The sequence below is a fragment of the Puma concolor genome, chromosome A2 (genome assembly GCF_028749965.1).
Source record: "Puma concolor isolate L17-30 chromosome A2, mPumCon1.1.hap2, whole genome shotgun sequence".
Classification (NCBI taxonomy): domain Eukaryota; kingdom Metazoa; phylum Chordata; class Mammalia; order Carnivora; family Felidae; genus Puma; species Puma concolor.
Window position 1 is genome coordinate 53,662,380 of NC_141668.1, and position 25,978 is coordinate 53,688,357.

A 25,978-nucleotide genomic window follows, 5' to 3' on the forward strand; every position below is an offset into this window, starting at 1 on the left:
GTACACAGTTAAAGTGCTATGTAGAGAGACCTGCTCCCCAGGCAACAGCAGTGACTATCTTCTAGGCTTATTGAGAGGTCTTATCTTCAGTATGGATAGGGTTGGGTTTGAAGAACATTCCCTTTGTGGTATGAGTATGGATTGTTTCCATTTTAGAGGATGTGGATATTGTGGATTGGATGTGCCTAGAGATCCATTGCACTTCCAGCCTCCCCGGACTCCAGAGGCTTAAATGTGGCCATTTCCTAGCCTCCCTTGCTCCTAAGATGCAGATGTTATTTAGCTCCAATCCAGTTACTTGAGAGCTTGCCTCAAAATTGAGTTGTTAACACTGAGATATCCTATATTCTCCAAGTATATTATTAAACATAAAAAAAGTTTTAAATAGTTATGAAAGAACTAAGTTATGTGGGGAGAGAAGTAGGCTGTGAATATCCTGCTTGTAACCCAAACGGAGGTGGAAGCAGTGTGGTCTGGAGCAGATGGCTCTGATGGAATATTCTAGATTCTGGAGCTTCCTAACTGAGGCAAAGGTAGCAGCATTCTTGATGGGCTGTTTCTGTGGTGAGGTTTTGAGGGGGAGTTGTTTCTGGAAACTCAACATAGGGTGTACTGTTTTATCACTTAATCCCAAAGAGTTTTTCCGTTAATGAATTCTTTTCTGCATGAAGCAACTGGAACAGTTTCAAGACCTGAAATAAGAACTCTGACCACCTGCAGGACCATGGGAGAAACAGTGCTAAGTTAGAAATCTTGCGACTACATATTGGGTCTCCTGAGTCTCAGAGATGGAAAATGCAGGCCTCCATGAAGTGTTTCCCCTCATCCAGCTCCTTCCATGGGTCCATTTAAAATAATGGAGAATGGTCCTGTGGGAAATTTAGGGCAACATTCTCAGAGATATAAACTATTGGAATGGAAGCTGGGGTCTCATAGTGTGAAGGTACATAGAGCCATAGGACTCCCTCAACTTACCAACAGGAATGTCATCTCAGAGCATTTCTCCAAACCTTCTTTCTCAAAGGATACTCTCTTGGGATGGTTCAAAAGTAATAGAGAATGTATTAGTAATACATTCTGAAAGTAATAGAGAATTCAGTTTCAGTTTTCTAAAAACACGAAGAAGATTTATAATCTTACAAAATAAGAAGGCCAAAGATAAGGCACCTCTACAGACAGTTAATTCTGCAGCTCAGTTATGTCAATAAGAGCCAGGATGGCTTTGATTTATGGACCAGCTCCCCCATGGTTGTTAGATTTCCACCCTAACTCAGGTTGCATACAAACACATTGACATCCTTTCAAAGACAGTAATTTTTTTACTTTATCATTCGTTAATGAACTCTCCACCCCCACTCCCCCATCTCCTCCTATTATAAAAACTATAGCAATAAGTAACTTTGGACATCTGTCTTTGTTCATATGTATAGATTTAACTGTTGAAGTCCTGGAAATGGAATTTCTTGGTCAAAGCAAGCATGCATTTGGAATGTTGGCAGCTCTTATCAAATTGTCTTCCCAAGAACTGTATCAATTAATAATGTGTGAGAGGGTATGTTTCCTCAAAGAGGGGTGTGCTTTTACAGAAGATGTACAGGGGTTGCTACTGTAAAGAGTGGATCAGAGGTACCTGGGGCTAAGCAGAGGAATATGCTTGCTTAAATTTGTGGCCTCTCCATCTGGCCTCGGGACAGAATGAAAGAGACTGTCTTTCCAAATTGAAAACCCATGTTTGCAGCCAAAGTACTGGGCTCTTTGTGGTTTGCTCCATAGGACTGGAACCCAAGGAAAGTGAAAACTGAGCCACAAGGCAAAGCAGGTTAATGAATGGACTCCAAATAAGTCTAGAGAATTCTGTTGTTTCTATTAAGCTGATATAAGTTATGGAACAGCTGTTTTCACAGAGCTTCCAAACTCTGATGAGCTCACCAGAAGTGTTTTTCAAAATACCAATGGGTCTAATTGTTTCAGTGTTAGTTCAAGGAAAATTGGTTTTATCTTCAAATAACTTTAAAGTTCAAATGTTGAAATACAACTTTTCCCCTTAGGGAATTCCCCTTATGGAATTATGGAAGGTTTTGCATAATTGGGAAGTATAAAGACTTACGCTTTATAAATATATTTTAGCACCTTTGCTAAAGGTGTTTTATCTTCTGTGTTTTATCTTCTTTCCTTCCAACAGGCCACAGGCTACCTTCAGGCCCCACTGTGACAACATTCCTAGAGCAGTGTGGTTTGCAGGCATGTTTTTACCCTGGTACTTCCTTTCCCATACCCTTTGATGGCCATTTTATTTTATTTTTAGGAGATAAACTAGGATAGATGGCCCCAAATATAGTAATGACATCCCTGAATCATAGTGCCTTGATCAGTTAATGTTGGAGAGTTATCTCAGACACAACCACAGGTCACATTCTGAGCCTTCAAAACCACTCCATACAAACTCAGCTTTTCAGATCTAGATAGTTTTCTTACTCTCTTCAACTGGGCCTCTTGGTAACCCATATCAACTTTCTCAATGAACTCAATTAGCAGGTGAACTACCCTACTGAAATTTATTTTAGCATACATTTGCCATATGCTATGGACATTCTTGATTCATAAATTGAGATATGTTAGGATTAGGTTTTGCACAAGTACCATAAAACCTGATGAATGAGGACTTACCCAAAGGAGGGACTTATTTACTCCATGTGAAATGAAGTCTTGGTTTAAGCAAATCAGGGCTCATACAGCACCTTAAAATGCCACCAAGGGAAGAGGCTCTTTCTCTTCCTGCTCCATCATCCTGAGGATGATTGATATACCTTCAGCATCAAGCTCAAATTCTGGTCAGGAAGAAAGAAGAAAGAGAAGAAGCATAACCAACTAACCTGAATTTATGTCTTACTCACCAGGTCTCACATGGCCTCAACTAGCTGCAAGGGACTCTAGCAAGGTAACTTTTAGCTTTCTAGCTTCTCTGGTAGGGAGGCAGGGAAGGGAGGGTCTCAAGTGAGCCAGTTTACACTGTGTACCTAGTAGGCTTGTGCTTTCTGGAATCTGGTCTTACTCATTCCAGATTTTTTTGTTTGTTTGTTTTTTGTTTTTTTGTCATTGATCACTGAGAGACAAGAGCTACCACTTCCCCTTCTGCTGTTGCAATGGCACAATGAAGACCAAGGTGTAAACAGACTTTGTGTTTTGCTTAGAATCTTTCCTAAATAACAGAATGAGCACAATGACCAGATGTCAGAAAGCCTGCATTTTCATCTTGTGTTATTTATCCTAAAATGTCTCATCACTTCAGCTCTCTGAGTCCTAGTCTCCCATCTATAAAATGGAGGAATTGGGCTTCAACCTTCCATTCTTCCCCCTTGCATAGGATTGCAAATGTCTGCTTTAAACCAGCTCTCTCCCATATTACCATCAGGAATTGCAGACGCCTGGCCAAGACAGGAGAACTCACCATGCTGCCCATCATCCTAATCTCCTCTATCTCCTGGTAATCTGATAGGACCTCCCGGCACTTGGTCAAGGAAAACTGAGGGGTGTTTAATAAGAGGGTAGGACTTGTGTCGTGAACTATGTTTCTCATTGCCCCTGTGTGACTTGTGCTTTAAAGGTATGAACTAGTCCAGTCTTTCTTATTGGAACTCAAGCCCCTCTTCAGATAGTTGTGGCTTCTCTGGGATCACAAGAATAACCCAGACATCAAGCCACTGAAATGGTATTATCTACAAGCTTTTCATTGCCTCTTGGCCCAGCATGTTCCAAAAGGCTGCCTTAGAGGCAGAGCCTCCACTCTTGACATAAGAAGACTTTCCCAGGCCTGCACCTGTAGGTATAGCCCCTACTTAAATCTGTGAAATATCACTGAAGATAGAAGTATCCCTGTATTCAAATGAACACAACTACTATAACTCCTCTAAATAACTTGGCACTCATCTGGGGTCATGGGGCTTATGGTTAATTTTCAGATATTTTCCACAATGATTGCCACTGGTTTCTTCTTTCAACTTCATTAGACCAGGCATTTTTTACTTTGTATCTAGTTTACCTACATCACAGATATAAAGTGGTTGGTCACATAAATTCTGTTTAGCACAACTTAGTCAGAGGGTAGGCTTTAGTCAGAGGGTCCCTTTAGACCATGACTATCCTGTAAGAAGTTCAAGCCCTCTCTTCTAGTGGGTAGTCCATAAGAGAAGGTGGGCATGCAAGACACATTAGTGCAGGACTGATCAGAGACTACGTCTCCAAACACAATGGGTTCAGAGGGTAACAGGCTGACCCTGTGGGTGGGAGAGGAGGGTCCTCTGCAGCCATGGCTTTGGGGACAGCCTAGAGCTGAGTGCTGAGACACTTGGAATCTCCTAGAACGTTCTCACTTCCTCAAAATAGGTGGCTCCACCCCTTCCTCTCTGGCCCATTATGTTTATCTGGAATTTTCCATGGCATGGGGGGAGAAGTCAAAAGTGGGATAGATCAGACTCCTCTGAAACTATACATCTGAAAATTTTAGTCTCGTGCTGCCTTTTTTTTTGTCTGACAGTCTGAAGAGACAGAGAACAAAGGAGATCCTAGCAAGAGTTCTTGATAAGGTGCTTGTAGATGGAATTCAGGATGTCTATGAACTTGAATGAAAAAATGTCTTTGTTGTCACTACTCTAACTAAAGTTTAGTTTTTCCTTCATTTAGGAAAGTGGCAATGGCCACAGCCATGTTAGCAGTTCCTCTGACTTGGACATCAATAGAAATTATAATAAGTTTCACATCACATTGAGGTTGAGGCAGAAACCTCAAAATAGCACTACACTCATGAAACTTTGAAAGTGTGCTGATTATTAGACCCACCACTAGATTTTAGTAAAGGTCATTCATGCATTAATAAAGAAGTGTATATTTGATTATATCACAAATATTTGACAACTGTATTTTGATATTAAACTTTTCTTTGTAATCCTGTGTTTTTTGTTACACATGTAAAAACATTTTTATAAGAAAGGATTTCATGGCACAAAGCAGTTCACTGCACAAAAATAAGTTTAAGGACCCCTGTCCTGGGGATACAATTTGTAGAACACATATTGAATATAGATGGAGGAAAAACACACTTTAAAATTGAGAGAGATTACCTCGCTAACTAGAGTACAATAGAACTAAATGTAAACCAGTATGCAAAAAGTATTTTAATCTAACCGTACTACTCCAGACCTCATTAGCATGTGGATATCAATGGGGTCATGTTAATACTTACAACTACATTTCCTTTGTACTTGCCACCTAATGCCATGTCTCTCACTTTCCCCCATATCTCTGTTTTTAAAGGAATTCCTGAAAGTGTCTTTTGTGAGTTCATCCACAATCTTCTCATATTCTTCCTCTTTCACTCTTGTTCAAATTTATGCCCCAGAAACCTCTGGGTGGGGAGGGGGGAAGACGGTCCATCACCACCTCCTCAACACTCTGGGTACCTTCTTTGAGACCAAAGATTATCTCCTAAAGTTCCTAAATCCCAAATCCCCATTTGGATAGGGAAGTGCCACATACCTTGAAATTCTCTACCTTACTTCAGTGAAGGAGGGAGCATATTCTCCTCCTCACTCTATACCCAGCTCCAGAAGTTGGGGCTTCCTTGACTCAAACAGTCAATTAGGGGGTTAGGGATTAATGAAGGGGGAAGGTAACATTGGGGAAGAACTAGATGAAGAATGGGATATATCCCTTGTGAAAGGTCTGAACCTTAAAAAAGTTCTCAGACCTGAGTCCACAAACAAGGCTCCAGGAAACCACATGCCAGACACTATCCTGTTCACTCCCCCCCCCCCCCCCCGGTTCCTTCTCATTCCAGTTCACAATCCTCTTTTCTTTGAGCCTCAAACGATGAATTAACTCATTCACATGGGTTCTTGACAGGCCTCTGCCCTTCTGATCTATCAGACCCACTAATATCTAAACCAGCAAACCCCATATGCTAAACATTTCTCCTCTGCCCCTCCAGACCCAGCTTTACCATTTTCTAGAAACCCTGCTTGCACCCAGGGTGCCTGAACATTATAAATAGCATCAACAGGTGCCTCCAACCCTTGATTCTGACAGAAGATATTTCAGTCATTGGGAGATAATCGGGAAATAATCAGGAGATAATAGGGAGAAGAAGAAGAAGCAAGGGTCTTTATTTCTTCCAACTTGCTCCCTGCCCAGTCACCATCAGCTGTAGACACCTTTAGTGAAGACATGGCATCTATTAGGTAGCTTTCTCTTAGATCTACAGGTAAATTTCTCTGGATTCTGGTAATAACTCCTTTCTCTTACCCTTTGGCCTAATGGGTAAGAGCCCTTGCTGTTGCTGACCTCGGAGTACAAGCCCTTGCTTCACTTAACCCTGCCTGCACCTATATAAGCAGTTCCTCTACTGAGCTCTCCTCAATTCCCCATGTGAGTATGCTGCCTGCTGCCGAGATCCCTACTGATCCACTTGACTGCATCACCTCGGCTGCAAATTTTAAACTTTCCATCTTGTCCCTGTTGTGTAGGAGGAAAACAAAAGAAAACAATATTGCCCCGCCAGTTCTGTGATGGTGCTCTGTCCTTCATGATATATGTCGCAGTCAAAAGACAAGGCACTGGCAGTACATCTCCTGCCCAGTGACCTGTAAGCATGAGCCACATAGCCCCCGTGCAGAGACTGACTCCTAGCTGTGAGCCCCAGTGACAACTATGCAGAGTTTTCTGTATCCTTATCTTCCTCTCAGTACAGACTTCCCAGCATGGAAAGGACTGAATTAGACCTCTAACAACAGCTCTGACTGCTGAGATCAAAGAGGGAAAATTGGACAGAATAAAAAACACAGATTATAACATCACCAAAAAGGGGGCAGTAGGCCAGGAAAGAGCGTACTCAATATTGTGGGAATGATGTTCCCAGAACCTAAGACTGGAGAAGACTTCAGAGTTTGTGTGCCTGAGTCAATCCCAGTAAATGGTTCTGCTGCTCAGATAAGCTTATTTCTAGAACTACATTTCATGAATCACTCACCTTCCAGAAATCTTGTTGCAAAAGTGATCATTTCTGTCATCATTCCCATCCTTGTGCATGATGAACACCTTCACTGCAGGAAAGACATTGTGATCGGTGCTCCCATGGGGGTAGGAAAAAGTAGGGAAATTTTAGTGCTGCCCAGATGGACTCTGGTGTCATTGATCAAGCGAAAACAGTAATGCCTAAAGCAAAACAGACAGAGGCACTGAGAATAAACATTTATTTCAAAGCAGTAGTCTTTATGAAATATGCATGATATGGCTAGCTGGTAGTATAATGACTGTTGAAATATTTCTCCACCTATTTGCAAATCCATCAATCACATTATGAAGTGGCACTGTGGGCAAAACAAAAAGGAATAATGACAATTAATTAATTAATGTCCACTGTGTATTAATCATCGTACTTGAACACATACAATTCTAATGACAGCACTACGAGATAAATGTTATTATCCTCATTTTACTGAAAAGGAAACAAACTCGGAAAGATTATAGAATCTGTCCAAGTGCACATAATAAGGGACAGGGCAGGAATCCAATTGTGAGCCTTAAGCTAAAGTGAGTGATTGGAACCCCTGACTATATATTTGAGAAAACAGGACTGAGTATACAAAATGTATCATTGCTATAAATTATGACTGAGCCAATACAAGGTCCAAATGGGGTGTAAGGAAAATAAATTTCAGACTACTCAGGAGTAGAGGGAGTTCTTGCTTCTGAGGCAGCCACAGGGATATGAGATTTGAGCTCAACTTGGAATAGTGAAGAAGGTTTGGAGATGGGACAAGTGGTGTGGGTCAACTCACAGGCATGGAAAAGTACCAGTTTTGAGCAAGTATAGCAACTTGGCTGGGGGCAAGGGTTCACACAAGGAAGTAATGGGAAATTAAGCTGGAGAAGAAAACCAAGAGATCAGCTATGAGGGAAATTACTTTAAGTCTACAGTGATTAGACTTCACGCTGTTGGAAAGGAGATGTGAAATGATCAAGCAATGTTTTAGAAAGACTGACCAGGTAGTGCTATGACAGAGGGTTGGAGAAGGAAAAGGAGCATGCCTAGAGTGATGGAGCCCAGGAAGAAGGCTGCAGTGGTCATCAGGTGCGAAGGGAGAGGAGCCTGGATCCAGGCGGTGGCAGTGAGTATGAAAAGGAGTATGAAAAGAGTCATTTTGAAGGAAAAAATCAAGAGGATACGGCAACCAATTCATACTAGTCACAACTACCTATTATTAATAATAATAACGGCTGGGGCGCCTGAGTTGCTAAGTTGGTTAAGCGCTGACTTTAGCTCAGGTCATGATCTCACGGTTCATGGGTTTGAGCCCCATGTCAGGCTTTTTAAAAAAAATTTTTTTTTCAACGTTTATTTATTTTTTTTGGGACAGAGAGAGACAGAGCATGAACGGGGGAGGGGCAGAGAGAGAGGGAGACACAGAATCGGAAACAGGCTCCAGGCTCTGAGCCATCAGCCCAGAGCCTGACACGGGGCTCGAACTCACAGACTGCGAGATCGTGACCTGGCTGAAGTCGGACACTCAACCGACTGTGCCACCCAGGGGCCCCCCATGTCAGGCTTTGTGCTGACAGCTCAGAGCATGGGGCCTGCTGCTGATTCTGTGTCTTACCCTCTCAAAAATGAATAAAAACATTAAAAATAATAATAATAACAGCTAACATTTATTCATTTGTTCATTTCCACAAATATTACTTAAATGTCTTCTTTGTACCAGGCACAGTTCTGGGTATATGTAAAGAACATGACAGACAAGGCTGCTTCCCTCATGAAATTTATATGCTGATATACAGTAAATAAACATACAACAAATAAATAAGTAGAGACACAACAAACAAATGAAATGGAATTGCAGGTGGGCAATTTGTGCAATGAAGACATATGAAAGAGGGTTATGGTGCTAGACAGTGAGGGGTGGGGGTCTTAGGTCAGAATAGGTATCCCTGAGTTTAGGACAGGTGAACAGAGACTTGAATGAAGCCAGGGAATGAGAAGAGCCCTGCAGGCAGAGAAGGCAGGAAGCACAAAGGCCCTGAGGCAGCTGCATTCTCCCCATGATCAGAACAGCAGGACCAGGGTAAGGAGAGGAGACTAGGAGTGAGGCTGAGGGACAACAGGGGCTGCATGGTGAGGGCTTGCACACCATAGCAAGGGCTTTATACTATTTTCTAAATGAGGTAGAGATTGAAACATTTTGAGAAAGGGAAGGACATGATATGATTTACATTTTTATTTTTTTTACTTTATTATTATTTTTTAGTTTATTTATTTTGAGAGAGACAGAGACAGTGAGAGTGGGGAAAGATCAGAAAGATGGGGAGAGAGAAAGAGAATCTCAAGCAAGTTCTGAGTTACCAGGGCAGAGCCTGATGCAGGGCTCAAACTCACAAAACCATGAGATAATGACCTGAGCTAAAACCAAGGGTTCAAAGCTTAACTGACTGAGCCACCCAGGTGCCCCTGATTTACATTTTAAAAAATATCATTCTGAGCACTTGATGAGAGCTGACTACGCAGTTAAGGGTACAAGCAGGAGACCACCCAGGAAGTTGTTACAATAATCTGGGTGAGAGATGCTGGCAGCTTGGGCTGGCTGTGAAGGTGATGAGAAGCGGTAGGATTTGGGACATGTTTGATGGTAGAATGAACAGGACCTGGTGGTGGACTGGATGGAGTATATGGAACGTAAACAAGGGAAAAAATCGAGGATGAACCTCTGAGAGGTTTCTGCTTTTAGATTTCTTGAAACGTATCTTGGTGTAGGGATTATCATTGATTTTTTGATTTTCCTACAATCCAAACATATAATCCATTAAGAAGTATAGCAGACTCTGCCTCCAAACCATATCCTGGATCTGTCTAGTTCTCACCACCTTCCTTCCCCACAACCACCTGGGTCCACACACCATCACTTCCTCATTGGACTATTGCAAAATGTCTCTCAGCCTCCCTACCCTTGCTCTTGTTCTTCCCCAACAAGCAATTCTGTAGAGAATCTAGATTCCATTGGCCTCTGCTAAAACCTTTGTAAGTAATTCCTGAAGTAAGAAGTACTTCGAATAAAATCCAAATTTCTCAGTCGAGTTTACAAAATCTTACCTAATTTGGCCCCCATGGCTTTGCTAACTGCAGCTCACAACACCCCTTCCCTTTTCTCCTTGTGTCTTCAAGGCCCATCCTTCATATGATTCAGCTCTCAGCTTCTATGTGACCTCCTCAGTCAGCCTTCCTGCTCACCCAAGTCACTATTTACTTTATGGGGTTTTTGTTAGTTTGTTTTTGTTTTGTTTTTTGTTTTTTTTCAGTCACTGTTTACTTTGAAAGGAAGAGTCTAATTTCCTCCCCCTTGAATCTGGGCTGGGCTTCATGACATACTTGAATAGTCAACTGCAGCAGAAGTGACACTGTGGCACTCCTGAGGCCAGGCTCCTGGCAGTGTCTGCCTGGGCCTCTTGGAACATTCCTGCTTGGAGCCCCGAGCTGCCTTGCAGGAAATCTGGCTCCCCCGAACCCTGCCATGCTGGGCAGCCCGTGTGTAGTCACTCTAGGCAATAATCCCAGCCTTCAAGCCACCCCACCTAGGCACCAGACATCCACACAACACCAGCCATCAGCTGAATACCATCCAGATAACGCCATGAGGAGCAGAAGATTCTCCCAGCTGAGCCCTCCCCAAACTCCTCACCTCAAAATTGCAAGATAAAACAGTTGTTTTATTCAGCTACTAAGTTTGGGGAGAGTACGTTATATAGCAATAGATAACTAGAACACCATCACGATATTTTAATTCTTGTATAACACCACTGTCTGATATTTTTCTTGTGTATCTAGTTACTCTATATGCCATCTTTCTACCTAATCTACCATATGTCTATCTATCCTCTTTTTTTTCAACATTCATTTATTTTTGGGACAGAGAGAGACAGAGCATGAATGGGGGAGGGGCAGAGAGAGAGGGAGACACAGAATTGGAAACAGGCTCCAGGCTCTGAGCCATCCGCCCAGAGCCTGACGCGGGGCTCGAACTCACGGACCGCGAGATTGTGACCTGGCTGAAGTCGGACGTTTAACCGACTGCGCCACCCAGGCGCCCCTATCTATCCTCTTTTTATCTATCATCTGTCTATCCATTTACTGTCTATTTTTCCTCTACTAGAATATCAGCTTGAAAAGAGCAGGGGCCTAATCTGTCTTGTTTATTGATGTATTTCTGATACCTAAATCAGCAGCTGCACACAGGTAAATGCTCCATGAACTCTGCTGAACAAATAAATCTCAGCATCTCTGGATATCCAACCCCGAAGGGCAGCAAGGGTGAGATGAATACAACACACACACACACACACACACACACACACACACTTACATGCAGAGAAGAAAATCTGGGTGAGTATTTAAAGTATCCTCCAGATTCACAGAGCTGGCAAAAAGCAGAGCCTGGGTTTAAACCCAGAGAATTTGACTTTCTGTCTATACCATAAAATACCTATGCTCTTCTGTAAAATATACAAGAGAGAGGGGACAGTCACTGATATTTCCAAGTTTACAAACCTTAGTAAAACAGGAAAGAAGAAAGGGAAGGAGGGCGGCCGGAGGAAAGGAAAGCCACAGGATCTCTCCCTCATCTTCACATTTTCATTTCTAATTTATCATTTCTAGGGCAGATGACTGCTATGGATTTTTTAAAAATTGTCTGATTTATTATCTTGTTTCTAACTTACTTTATTAATTTTAATAGGTTTTGGCATTCTGATAGTTTTCTTAGTGAATCATATTGATGATGAAAATATAATTTTTAATTTTCTTGTATGTTTATTGATAATTTCCTTCTCGTTTTATTGAATTAGTTAAAACTTGAAAAACAATATTTAATAATAGCAGTGCTACTAAAGGTATCCTCCTACTCTTAATTTGAGATTTCCTCATTTAATGTGTGCTGCCTGTTTCTGGTAAATGGTCTTTATCAATTTTAAGGACTGTAGTTTTATTTTATTCTTTTTTATATTGTTTTTAAAAAACTATGATTGGTCCTGAAATTAATCAAGGTCTTTTTAGTATCTATTAATCATGAAGTTTGGGTTCTTTAATTTGCTAATGTAATGAATTATATTGATTGATTTCATTTAGTACTATCGCTATATTCCAGAATAAATTCTATTTTATCATGACTATTATTCTTTGATATGCTAATATTTTATTTTGAAATTCTACATATCTGTTCATAAGCAAAATAATTCTATGGTTTCCTATTTATGTTCTGTCTTTTTAAGATTTTTATATTAAGATAATGCTAGAGTCCCTGTGGTCTGGAATGGTTTAAATAAATATTGAGATGATCTGTCCTTTTAAGATTAGATAGAACTCAGCTGTAAAATCATCTTAGTCTGTTTCTTAAAAAAATTTTTTTTTCAACGTTTATTTACTTTTGGGACAGAGAGAGACAGAGCATGAACGGGGGAGGGGCAGAGAGAGAGGGAGACACAGAATCGGAAACAGGCTCCAGTCTCGGAGCCATCAACCCAGAGCCTGATGCGGGGCTCGAACTCCCGGACCGCGAGATCGTGACCTGGCTGAAGTCAGACGCTTAACCAACTGCGCCACCCAGGCGCCCCTTAGTCTGTTTCTTTTAAATAAAGGGTCTTTAATTATTGTTCCCATCTTTGTTGGTCTGTCCACATTTTATATTGCTTCTTCAATCAATTTTAGTGTATTGTTTTAAACTGAGAAATTATTAGTTTCTCCCAGATTTTAAAAATTATCTTACATTTACACATACTATTTTTCTTAATATCTACAATCTCTTCAGGATCCATGATTAAATCTTTTTTCCCATTTCTCACATAGTATATTTTAGTTTTAAAATCCTTACTCATACTTGACAAAGGTGATTTTATTGTTTTACCCAAAGAACCAACTTTTGGTTTTATTTTTCCTTTCTACTGTTTTTTCCTGTTTTCCATTTTGCTTATTTCTGCTTTTATCCTTATTATTTACCAATCTTAGCTTCTTGCATTTTATCTGGTTGTTCTTTTTACAACTTCTGATGGTTGAAAAATTTAATTTCCTCTTAGTTTTTATTTAAAAAAATTGCAGCTCTAAATTTTCTTTTGATGAGAAACTTATTTGTGCTGATAGCCTTTTCTATGAGTTATTTACATTTCACTTCTTTCTAGATAATATATAATTTTAGTTTTAACTTGCTTTTTCATCCAAGGGTTATTTTTCTTTATTCTTCTTTCCCAGATTCATTTGGAAGTTCTACTTTTTTTTTTCCTTTCTTCTAGTGGATACTTTTTCTTTTTAGCTGTCAGGATTCAACTTTTATTTCTCTACCAATATGTTAAAAATACTACTAACTACAACTTTACCCAACATGTTTTACTTCCTCACTCCTCCATACATGTTTGGGTCTCTCGACGCTCCCAAGAGAATACAGGAGGATATCACACTGTTCCTTCCTAAATGCTTTAGTTATGTCCCTTTTAGCAAAAGCACATTTTATTAAATAACCGCAATACCATTTCAACAAACAGAATTAACAGGAATTCTTTCATGCTATCTATCATCCAGCCTATATTCGAATTTACCCATTTGACCCAAAAATATTCTTTACAGTTGGTTTGTCCAAAGTGTAATTCAGTCAAGGATCACTAATGGCATTTGGTTGTTTTGTCTCTGGAATCTCTTTGAATCTGGAATGGAATCCCCACCCCCAACTTTATTTCAATGGTTGTGATTTGTTAGAGACTGGGCCAGTTGAATTATATAACATTCAATCTCCTGAGTTACTTCCTTGTGGTTTTCCTTATGTTTTTCCCTGTATTTCCTATAAACTGAAGTCAGATATAAAGGCTCAATTAGATTTAGGCTAAGCATTTCAGACAAGAGGTTTTCACAGATGATGCTATACACTGGCCTGTTGCACTACATCAGTGTGCAGATAAAATCTGTTGTCCACTGTTTCTGTTCTACGATCCACTGTTCACTGGATCAGGACAGCAATAACTTGTTCCTATGTTGTAATGTTCTATTTCCCTAGTTATGACCAGTAGGTAATTTGTGAAATGATATTCCAGTGACATGTAAATATCCAGTCCTCCATTCATCTTTCTCCTAATTGCATTAGCATCCACTGACAATCTTAGCTCGAATGAATTTTTCATTATGGGTTGAAAGATAGCAATTTTCTACTTTTATCATTTATTCAACATTTAAAGTTAGCATTATTCTCTAAGAAGAGCTATCCCTCATCATCAAAGAACTACTGGGTTATTCTAATACAGAAAAGCAGGATAAGTAATTCTTTAATTCCTTCTGCTTCATAACCAATTTTCTGAGGAAGAAGCAGGGCTAGGAACTACTGCCATATATAACTTCCTCTTTTCTAATTAAAAAAAAAAGCAAATTGGCATTCTCTTTTGTGTATCTTCCTTCCTTCCTGCCTGCCTTCCTGCCTTTCTTCCTTCCTTCCTACCTACCTACCTACCCACCCACCTAGAAAATAAGCAACTCCTAATATCCAAGAATAATCTGACTCTCACAACTGGTCCTCAGCTGTAGCTGACCGATTGATCTAATGATTACAGCTAAGCCATGGTGTTCACCTGTTGGACATGAAGAATCTTGCATAACATCCTCTTCAGACAAAGTCACATTGCAATCCACAGAATACCACTCTCTTCTCTTAGCTAATATAAGTGACTTCTGCTGCTTTGCTCCATTCTGCTTTTCCTATACATAACACTTATTAAGGTACTCAGTCACAGTATTACCTCCACTTTCTGACAACACCCAATCTAGAACAAATTTCTGCTTCCTTAGACTCACCCACAAATTATCCAACTAAAGGCCAAATCTGAGAATAAGTTCCTTCTAACACCCTTTTATGGAAATGCCTCCTTCAGTGCTCCCCCAAGACTCCTTCCCCATGGTATATATTCTCCCTTGCAAGAGGAAGAAAAATAAATTCAACTTATTCAGGTACAGGTGTTCCTTGTGGTCTTTTGATGAAGGAAATTGAAGAAAAAAACATATTTCATATATGGGGTGTTTCAATATGGTGTTTTTCAATCAGTTACAGTTATTTCAATCAGTTATTCTTTTTGATGCTTAAATTGTCCCAATTCTGTTGGTTGGAGAGCCTTCAAACCAGATTATGTGACTCTTTGACAGAACCATCAGTCTCTGAAAGCATCCTGTGTTTTGGCATACAAAGATGTCCCAAGCTCACCTGGTATCTTTCCTGCCCCAGATCTGGATAAAATTTAAAAGAGTTATATAAGGCAATGATTTCAAAGATGTGGGAAGTCAAACACTCTCACAGCTTGCTGGTTTAAGTTGAATTTTTTACATTTTGGGGGAAAATTCTAAGGTATTTATACTGACATTTAAAGTATTCAGGGGCGCCTGGGTGGCGCAGTCGGTTAAGCGTCCGACTTCAGCCAGGTCACGATCTCGCGGTCCGTGAGTTCGAGCCCCGCGTCACGCTCTGGGCTGATGGCTCAGAGCCTGGAGCCTGTTTCCGATTCTGTGTCTCCCTCTCTCTCTGCCCCTCCCCCGTTCATGCTCTGTCTCTCTCTGTCCCAAAAATAAATAAACGTTGAAAAAAAAAAAAAATTAAAGTATTCATACTTATTGACTCAACAATCCCATTTTGGGGAATCTAACAGAGAGAAATAGAAGAAGGAGAATGTAGGCATTTATGCACAAGGATGTTTACTGCAACCCTGCTGGCAGAAAAGTGCAACCTGAATATCCACCCAAGAAGAGACTAAGGAGAAATGGGTACATAATGTAAAGTAGAGAACATTAGGCGGCTCTTGTTTTAAAAACTGAGCTCCAGCTATAGTCAGAAAATGCACATGAAATACTGATATACAAAAGAAACATGCTGCTGTGTGATATATATATATATATATATATATATATATATATATATATATATATATATAGCATAGTCTAAATCTGGAGGGAAAAAAAATCGCCCCATGCTTGTGTTTTTGTTTGATCATGAAGGAAGAATTTTATTACACTAACTCAGAAGAGTGGGAATGTATCCAAACCATCTCTGATTTGTTTTAGTAGGTAGCAAATACATATTTCTTTTCCATTTATCAAAACACTAACTTTGAGGAAAAATAAACAATAACCAAACTAAAAAATGGAATTTGATTTAAACAGTTTTTTTTTAAATTTATAGGCAATCAATAGGCAAAATAATATAGGCAAATAATATAGGCAATAATAAATGGCTAAAAGGATAGCCATTTTAGGGAGAGAGTTTCTGTTTCTTAACAAGGGCCTGGGTTTCTCCCAGGAGGTTATGTCATCAGAACCTCCATCCTAAAATATCCTCTCTGCCATACTGAGTCCCAGATCTTCCAGTAAGAACTCTTGCGGTGGCTTGGATCAAGCCAGTGGTACTTCTTCACCCACTGTTACAAAGAGAGAAGCACTTGACCCCTTAAACAATGAGGAGAGAAAGTTCACCTTGTAGCATCGTAGACTGCCCCATAACTAAAGTTCACATTTAGCCTTTCACCACAAAATGTACCTACATATGGAAATTTTATGGCACTGGGGACAAAACAACTCTGGATAAAGTATTTAAAGTCATTATATTTTGGTGATTTAAAAATAAATTAACAGAGCATTTCAAAGATACGGGTACTAAAGCTAAATGGAAAAGAAAGCTGAAATGAGAAAAAGGTTCATCCTTACCACAGCAGAAGGACTTTCTGCCCAAAGTAATTTCCGTTTTCCGGGTGAGTGGGTTTGCATTCTGGCTAGGCTAATGCAATAGTTCTATGTATGAGTAATTTTAGAGTTCTGCTAAGCAATTCTAACTCCACTGATAAAGCCTTCTGGTGGACAAAACAGTATGTTTACCTTTATCAAAAATGCATTGCCATATGAGAGTAAATTGTGACAAACATTAAAAAAATATATTACTACTAAAGATGCTATAAACAAACCATAGCTCTGCTCGTGGCCATGAGAGCTTTCAGTAATCACATATTACATAGTTTAAGTATAATTTTCTGATGGCACAATAGCCCTGGGCAGTTTTTTGTTTGTTGTTTTTAAGACATGAAGCATTACCCAGAAAGTACACTGCCTGTCCGCCTAATGTTATAGGAACAGAAAGCCTATTAATTCCCCTCTTTCTCTGAATGCATTTCTCATTTATCTTGCTGGGATTTCAACAGAACTGAGAGGAGGTGACTCTCCTCATGTTCAATCTCATGACTTGGCTTTAAGGTCTGCTGTTTGGGGCACCCATTTGTCACTAGTTCCTGCTTAAACACCCGCAATAATTGAGATACCAGGGGTGTGAGTGGGGGATGGTGAGCATCAAATCTTTTCTCCAAGCACAAATATTTAAAGTTTCAAGTTTCAGCTAAGGGCCCAAGTATTCTCTATAACCTATCAGCTTTCTTCTGTTGGTGATGGTGGGATTGGATACGCTACTTGTTTCCTTTACTTTAACTCTTTGAGAATATCCTTAGTCAAATAAGTTTTGTCTTATTTGACTCTAAGATTTTGAGAATATCCTTAGTCAAATAAGTTTTGTCTTCTGTCAAAAAAAAAAAAATCTCTCTCTTTACTATCTATGGGAAGCACTTTTCTCCCTTCTCTTTATTCACCCCTGCCCCCACCCAACACCAGTTGGGATTGATGATAGCATTGGACCATGCACTCTATTTCCCTTCTCTGCTTAATGTAAACCCTGCTCCTGCCTTCCATTCAATGTATGGAAACCACTATGTCAGACTTGGCAAATATTTTCTCCTTCTGCCTACTGAAGCTGGCACATAAAACTCACATTACAGGTATAAATATTTATTTTCCATTTTAAATGATTTTTAATATAAACACACTTCATATAAACCTGTACAGTGCCAAGCACATAGAAAGCAATAAATATTTATTAAACTATTCTCAGTCATGAATCTGACTCTTACATACAAAGTTTGGCATGATGTTGCCAGCTGTGAATAGATGAGAAAGATGTGATAGGGTAACACAGATATATAAAGAGTCAAGGGAACATGCAGGTGCTGCAATCAATGGGCAATTTATCAACAGCTGAGTCACTTTCCTACTGGGTAGAGACCTATTTTATCCAGAAACTGGTCTCTACAGGCTCTGACTAAAGCAATTGAAAGAAATGCACACTTAAGATAATGTCTCCCAACAGATTTTAGAGTCAGTTCTATGGCATGAACTTACCTAAGCATCTAGAAAATAATTCAGGCACAGAAATAACTACTAACCTCTAGAAGTGGATAAAAATATATTCTGGATATTTGTAAGAGAGCAGTAATTTCATTCATTTTATTATGAGTATATTTCTATGGATCATGACTGGCTGGTAAAACATTTTTAGTGATTGAATCTTATTTATATGGATGTTTGCAAATAATAACAACAGCAAGTGACATTATTTCTAAAGGTCCAAGAAACTTATATAATTCACAGTTTCAAAATCCTATTTTAATGGATACAATCTAAACAGAATGTATTGGAAAAAAAATCCAAATGTTTTCTTTTAACTAAAATTTGGAGGTATGGAATAAAATGGCTGTAGCTACTCTAGTTCAAATTTCCAAAACACCCAGGGAGTTGCACAAAATCTTAGAGCCTTGATTCCTAAATCAAAAGATATTTACACACATGAGCTTCCATTGTGCACTGGCTGAGCTTTCCTGTTACCAATCCTTCCCAATTTAACATGACCTTCCTATGCTCCCCAGATGGCTAAGGATTATATGGTTTGCCCTCATTGCCTTCCTATCTTTCTACCCTTAAGCACAGAGATTTCTGCCCCTGCTGTTTTTTAACTTTTTGTTTTGAAATAATTGCAGTCATAAAAATTGGAAAACAATTTACAAAGAATGCCTCAATACCCTTTACCCAGATTCTCCAAATTTGATAGTTACTAAAATTTATTTATCCTTGTCTCTCTGTATATGTGTGTGTGTGTATACATGTATATGTATGTATGCATATTATATATAGATATATGTTTTAATGAACATTTGAAACTAAGTTATTAGGCATGCTTTCCTTTTACTTTTAAATACTCCAATTTGTATTTTTCTAAAAATAAGGACATTCTTTTATATAACCACAGTACAAATTACCAAAGCCAAGAAATTATCATTGATACTATACTATTTGCTAATCTTCAATATGTAAACAAATTTACTATTCTTCCCACTAATGCCCTTTATAGCAAAAAGAAAAAATCCAGTCCATATATCTTTAGACTCCTTTAATCTTTCGTGAACTTAACAGTTTTGATAAGTACTGGTCAGTTATTTTGTACAATGCCCCTTAATTTGAGTTTGCCTGATGTTTCCTCATGACTGGATTCCAGTTATGCATTTTGGGTAGGAATGCCACACAAGCGATGTCATGTTCTTCCCAGAGCATCAAATCAGGAGGCACATGATTTGTATTTGTTCTCTTACTGGTGTTGTTATCTTTGATTACTTAGTTTAGGTGTTGTCTGCCAGGTTTTTCCCTTGTAACATTGCTGCATTTTCCTTGAAATGAATAAATAATTTATGAGAAGGCACTTTGAGAATATATAAATACCCAGTTTTTCATCAAATTTTCATCTTTAGTGTCCATTGATGATTCTTTTCTGCTTCTTAAGTTTTTTCTTGTATCACACATTATTTCCTCAAGGTAAACTGATAATACCCTTCTTTTCCTTAGATAAAACATTTTGGAATGGTTTCAACAACTCTATAGAAATGCAATTTTTGCTGTAATAACTTTATTCATCAGACTGTTGTAAGAACTTGGTAGAAAAAAGTTAACCTGTCTAGTCCTCCTCTGCTTTATGTGTAGAATTAGAAGAGATAATTCCAATACAATTAAACTAGTCTCATAATTTAGCAAAACTGTTTAAGGATCCATTGATTAAAACGCACAACAGAAATTACTTAAAAAGACATGAATTTGATAAATCTCAAAATGAGCTTCCAGGGAAGAGGTGAAAGTGAGAAAGTTAGCAATGGCAGGCTAATGCTCTTTTTTAAATTCACAATAACACAGGCAGACCTGAATTTTCTTGGCATATTTAAGATACACATTCCCTCTAGGAAAATAGTGAGGGAGGAAGGGAGGCTCTCCATTTGAAATGAAATATTGATGACTAATTACTTTCCACACACTTTATCCTTGAATTTGCCAGAGTGACTGTTTCTTTGTTTTACAAATATTTATTTGAATCATAGGGCTTTCTGTTTTATTCAACTGTAGGGATGTAAAATTCACAGGTGGCAAACAGTGAAGAGTCATAGAGAAAGTAATAGAACTCCTACTGGACAGAAAATATTAAGTTATTCAGCCAAAGCAGAAATATATTAATTCAGTTCTCTCAAGATTACCTAAAAACTGTAAGTGGCTATATTTTCTCTGAGATTCCCAGTAGGGTATGGTTTTAAGTCTTCAGTAGGTGAGAGAATAGATCACCTCCATCACTTCAATGGAAGCTCTTTAATGATAGGCACAAAGCACCACGCATGTACCTGGAGAGCGCTAGCCTTCCATCTTGGCTGTATATTGTAACCACCTGGCTCCATTCCGAGATTCTGATATTATTGGTCTGGGATGTGGCCTGGCACTCAGGGCTTTTAAAAGCTCCCCAAGATTATTCTAATGGAGAGCCAAGGTTAGGAACCACTGTTTTGGAAGGTTATTATTACCTTAAGGTTCAAGAAATAAAATTCTAGTCTCCTTATTTATGCAGATTTCTGTGACTCACTATACTTTCAAGATCCCTCTACTTATGTATTTCTTCTATACATATGACAGGACAAAAAAAACACAGCAATTTATCCAAGATGTTTTGTATGGTAGGGATTGCTAAAAAATTTCAGAGACTAATTGGGCTAAAAATATTTGCCTTAAGTCTCACCTTAGGGAATAATGAATTACAAGTACCTTACTTTTCCTATTTAAGTTCCACTGTGCATGGCACAGCATTGCTTCCCCTTCACATTTGTTTTCATCACTGTGATGCATTCTGTTCTTGGCAGCTTACTGAGCTGGTCTCAGGAGTGTTATTACATTATCATCAACTGAGCGACTCCTAGCTACCAAATGCTTTGTATATAACTTCTAAAAACATATTTTAAACAGAAAATAATCATCTTTTAAAAACCTAGGAGAGAGCCAGGATTAGGTTGATTCTGGGAGGCTCCAAAAGCTATCTACTGATGAAGACACTGTGGGGACATTTCCCATCTGTTGATTATTCCAAGCCATTCAGCCCACTATTTCTCTAGGCAACTGTTATTTGTTTAGAGGTGACCATCTGTTGAGGGGCTCCTGAAAAAAATAAGCATATTCCATGATGAAAGGATGGGTTAATGCTCTCTCTCCTGCTTAACATGAATAAGGAAGCATTGAGCCTTGATCTCCAAGTGGCTGCCATTTTGTGACATGAGTCTTAGTTTGAAGCCAATGCTGAGAACAACAGAAGGTTCTCAAACAGCCATCAATAGGGCCAATATTATCCATGGGCAAACAGCTTCCTAAATAAGTGATTTCAGTTGGAAGAATGACCCCCAAACAACTCCTTCCTGCTCATAGGTGCCTGAAATTCCCTTACAGGAGAAATAAATATTTAGAATAAAGACAAAATTCAAACAGCTCAGCTCAAGGTAACTCACTGACTCACATCCAATGTTCGACATGACAACATTTTCTGGGAGCAGGTTTAAAGGTGAACACACTGAAAGACATACGGCAGGAAGGAAATTAAAAGGTGATGGGAAAAGGTATGCTGGCTGGTTCTAGGACTGTCACCAAGAGAGACTGTGGAATCTTCTTCAGCAATATATTTTAGTTGAGATAGTTTACATATTAATCCTACTTGATAAAAAAATTCAAGTGGCCTAAGTGATTTCTCAGGGATTATTTTTTTTACTTTTTTTGGGTGTACATTTCTACCAATTTTAACACATGTATAGATTCAGGTAACCGCCATCAATCACCATCACCATCATGACCATACAGAATAGTTCCATCACCTCAATAAATCAACAAATGCTACACTTTGGTAGTTATACCTTCCCCCACCTATAACCCAACTATTCCCCTATAACCTAACTGGCAACCTCTGATCTGTCTTCCAGCACTTTTGTCTTTTTGAGAATATCAAATAAATGGGATACTACAGTAGTAAGTTTCCAAGACTAGCTTTCTTTTACTAAGTATAATGTCTTTGAGATTCATCCAAGTTGTTGTGTGTATCAATAGTTTGTTCCTTTTTATTGCTGCATGGTATTTCATTGTCTGAAGCTACCATGGTTTGTTTATTCATTCATTAGTTGAAGGACATTTGGATGGTGCAAATGGATATCCTTATCTTGTTCTAATCTTAGGGGCAAGTATTCAATCTTTCACCAATGAGTGTGCTATTAGCTGTAGGTGTTTGAAGAATACCCTTATCAAGTTGAAACTGTTCCTTTTTTTTGTTGTTGTTCAGTCTTGCTTCAGGCTTATCTGGTTTTTAAATTTTAATTTAATTTAATTTAATTTAATTTAATTTAATTTAATTTAATTTTCACTGAAGTATAGTTGACACACAATGTTACATTAGTTTCAGGTGAGGCATATCAGTTTCATTGCTCTTTCAAAAAACAAGCTTTTGTTCCACTGATTTTGTTTTTCTGTTTTCAATTTCCTTAATTTCTGCACTTGATTATTTCCTTTCTTCTACTTGCTTAGGTTTAATTTTGCTCTTGTTTTCTAGTTTCCTAAAAAGAAAGTTTATTGATTTAAGATCTTTTTCCTTTTCTAATACAGCTGACCCTTGAACAACATGGGATAAGAGGTGCTGACCCCTGTGCAGTTGAAAATTTGCATATAACTTTTGACTCTCCAAAAGCTTAACAACTAATACTCTACCGTTGACTGGAAGCCTTACTGATAACACCATCAGTTGGTTAACCCATATTTTGTACATTATGTGTATTATATACAGCTAGAGAAAAGAAAATATTATTAAGAATGTCATAAGAGAAAATACATTTACATTACTGTATCGTATTTATAGGGAAAAAATCCAGGTATAAGTGGACTTCACAGTTCAAACCTATGTTGTTCAAGAGTCAACTGTATAGGAATTTAATGGTGTAAATTCTCCTCTAAGTACTTACTTCTTCAGAGTCCTCCTTATTGCGTTCTTTCCAGGCTTTACAGCTGCATTCAGTGGGAGAAACATGATGGAGTATCCCTATTCAGAACCAGCTAATCGTTTTAAATACAATTTTTCCAGGAATCTTCTTTCAAAAAAAAATTGTCTCTATTTCATATCAGAGCACACATAACCTTCATTATTTAAACAAGATAAAAGTGTGGAACTTTTCTGGTGATTTGCCAGAAGTACATGCTTAAAGCAAATGGTTACCATGATAAACCTTTTTCATGATTAGTGCTTAGCTTTTGCGTAGTTTATTATTAATTATTCCTCCAAACTCTTCTGTTAGAGGATAATATATTGTTAACTATTCTTAAGAAGAGCAAACCAAGGCCTTCACAAGAGAAATATTTTGGCTGGAGTCTTTACTGATATATCCCCTAGCTCAGAGATTCTTTCCTCTGTTGTGACCAGTTTATTAATAAGCACAATAAAGGCATTCTTTATTCCTGTTACAGTTTTTGATCTCCAGCATTTTTTCATGGTTCTTTCTTAGGATTTGTGTCTCTCTGCTTATATTGCCCATTTGCCCTTGCATGTTGTCTACTTTACCCCTTAGCATATTAACCATATCATGTTTAAATTCCTGGTCTGATCATTCTAACATTCCTACCATGTCCAGTTCTGATGCTTGTCCTGTCTCTTCAAGTTGTGTTTTAGCTTTTGGTATGTCTTGTGATTTTTTTCTTGAGAGGCAGACATGATGCACCAGGCAAAAGGAGCTTCTGTAATAAGACTTTGGTAATGTGGTGGTGAGGTGTGGGGAGGGAAGTGTTCCATTGTTCTATGATTAGCTTGGGGTCTTTTAGTGAGCCTATGCCTCTGAACTGTGAACTTCATTAAGTGTTTCTCAGGTTTTTGTTTCTCCCCTAGGTGCAACAGGAGGGCTGGCAAGGGCTGGAGTTGGGTGTTTCCCTTCCCCGGGGTCAGCTAGTCTCTTACTATACCCCAGCAGGTTACACTCTGGTTAACTAAATTTCCCTGTGGGCAGGCTTGTTAAGAAAGAGTGCTCTGGTACATTTCACCAAGAGTGGCTTTCCCCTTCCTCTGCCAGAAGTTGTTGAGGGGACTTTTTTCCTCCTATATTTGTTGTGGGAATTTGGCTTACCAGCTTGCTCCTGGAGGTAAATCTCAGAATATTGTAGGGACCCCTATGAGTGAGTCAGGAGTTTTTCACTCTCCCAGTTGTCCACACTAAGTCTCCAGCAATTAATCAGTTACAGATCAGGTTTTCCTTCCCGGGCCAGCTTCTGTGATGATTTCTCCCTGGGATTCTGTGTTCTGATGCCCTGTATTCAGCTGTCTCTTCAGTCTCAGGGCAGGGGTTTGCCCTGTATCCTTCTCCTCTTATGGATCCAAGAAGCATTCTTGATATTTCAGTCTGTTCAGCTTTTCACTTATTGTTTGGATGAAGTGGCAACTTCTAAGCTCAGTACATATGGAACTGGAGGCTCCTGGCTGGAGCCTCTGAAGTCTCAGTCTATGTCCCCAATTCAAATGACACAAGAGAAAAATGTGGCTTCTCTGTGGATCTGAAGACTGTTGCTCTTTACTCTTCTTTGTCAATGATACAAGGATACTTTATCTGTCTCTCTCAACCACCCTGGTATGATTTAATATTCAGTATTTCCATTTGCTAGGAAGGCATCATCCATGCTGCTAATCTATCTTTGTAATCAAGGTCAAGTTTCTCTTTTCTAATTCATATAGAAATCAATTTAATAATGCACATTACTCAGATGGATGTGTGATGCCCGGCCCATATATCAGACCCTTAAATTCCATATTTTATCACAATGATTCAGGCTTTGTACTTCCAGGCCCTCAATTGTATTTTGTTTTTATCTCCTTCTTAGTAAAGATGGACAACAGGGAATCCCCTGTTTTTCCTACCAGAATCACCAGATTTTTCCTTCACTATTACAATTTTATGATTTAATCTTCATGGTTGTAATTATAATAGTAGAGCTTTGGGACTTGTTTCTGAACATTTGAGCAAATTAAAATAAACCTACCAACTAGAGAGGTCCATTCTGCCACTGAGCACCTTAGAGAGACTTGCCATGTATGTTTTGTCCCTAGAATACCAATTTTTCAAGAATTTTAACCCATAGAAAAGTAAATTAAGCCCTAACATGTTTGTAAACCTCATTTAGACTTCCTTAGGTGATTTATAAATCCCCCCTGAAATCCTACAGCATCTTCATCATAACCATCAATCACATTTGGGGAACAGATGTGCAGAAGTGACAGTTTGTAGAGAATTCTGGTTAGCAGAATGTCAGCTAATCAAGAGTTCACTCTCCAGGCAGTGTTTCAGGCACCAGGAGGAATTTATTTAAATACTGACACAGATGACAATGCCTTCATCTGAAATACATGTGCACCCACTGACCTGTCTGAAACTTCTCTGTTGTGCCTGCGCTCAACTCCAGGCAACATCTTGGCCACAGATTGCCACCACCTGGATCATAATTTTAGAAAAACATGATGCTTAGTAAAACTGAGATGCTTATGATACCAGGAGCTGTCCACATCATAATATACATGCAGTGAGAAGAGACATGAAATTACCTTTCCCAGAGAAGGTCTGATTTCCTCGTTGATGCTTGCTTCCTGCACCAATTGCTTAGACAGCAGCATGGTTCATCTATCTCTTCCTTGTCATCCAAGCATGAATGGCTAAGAGCCAGAGCTATCTTGAATTTTACGTATAT

General features: G+C 38.9%; 1 long non-coding RNA gene across 1 annotated transcript; it reads right to left on the reverse strand.

Moving 5' to 3' along the window:
* Positions 1-1,541: 1,541 nt before the first annotated feature.
* LOC147583203 (uncharacterized) lies at positions 1,542-25,978 on the reverse strand. The gene is made up of 3 exons (XR_015242937.1): positions 25,836-25,978; positions 7,022-7,206; positions 1,542-2,828 (listed from the first exon to the last, which is right to left on the reverse strand). It is a non-coding gene; the product is annotated as an uncharacterized LOC147583203 (long non-coding RNA).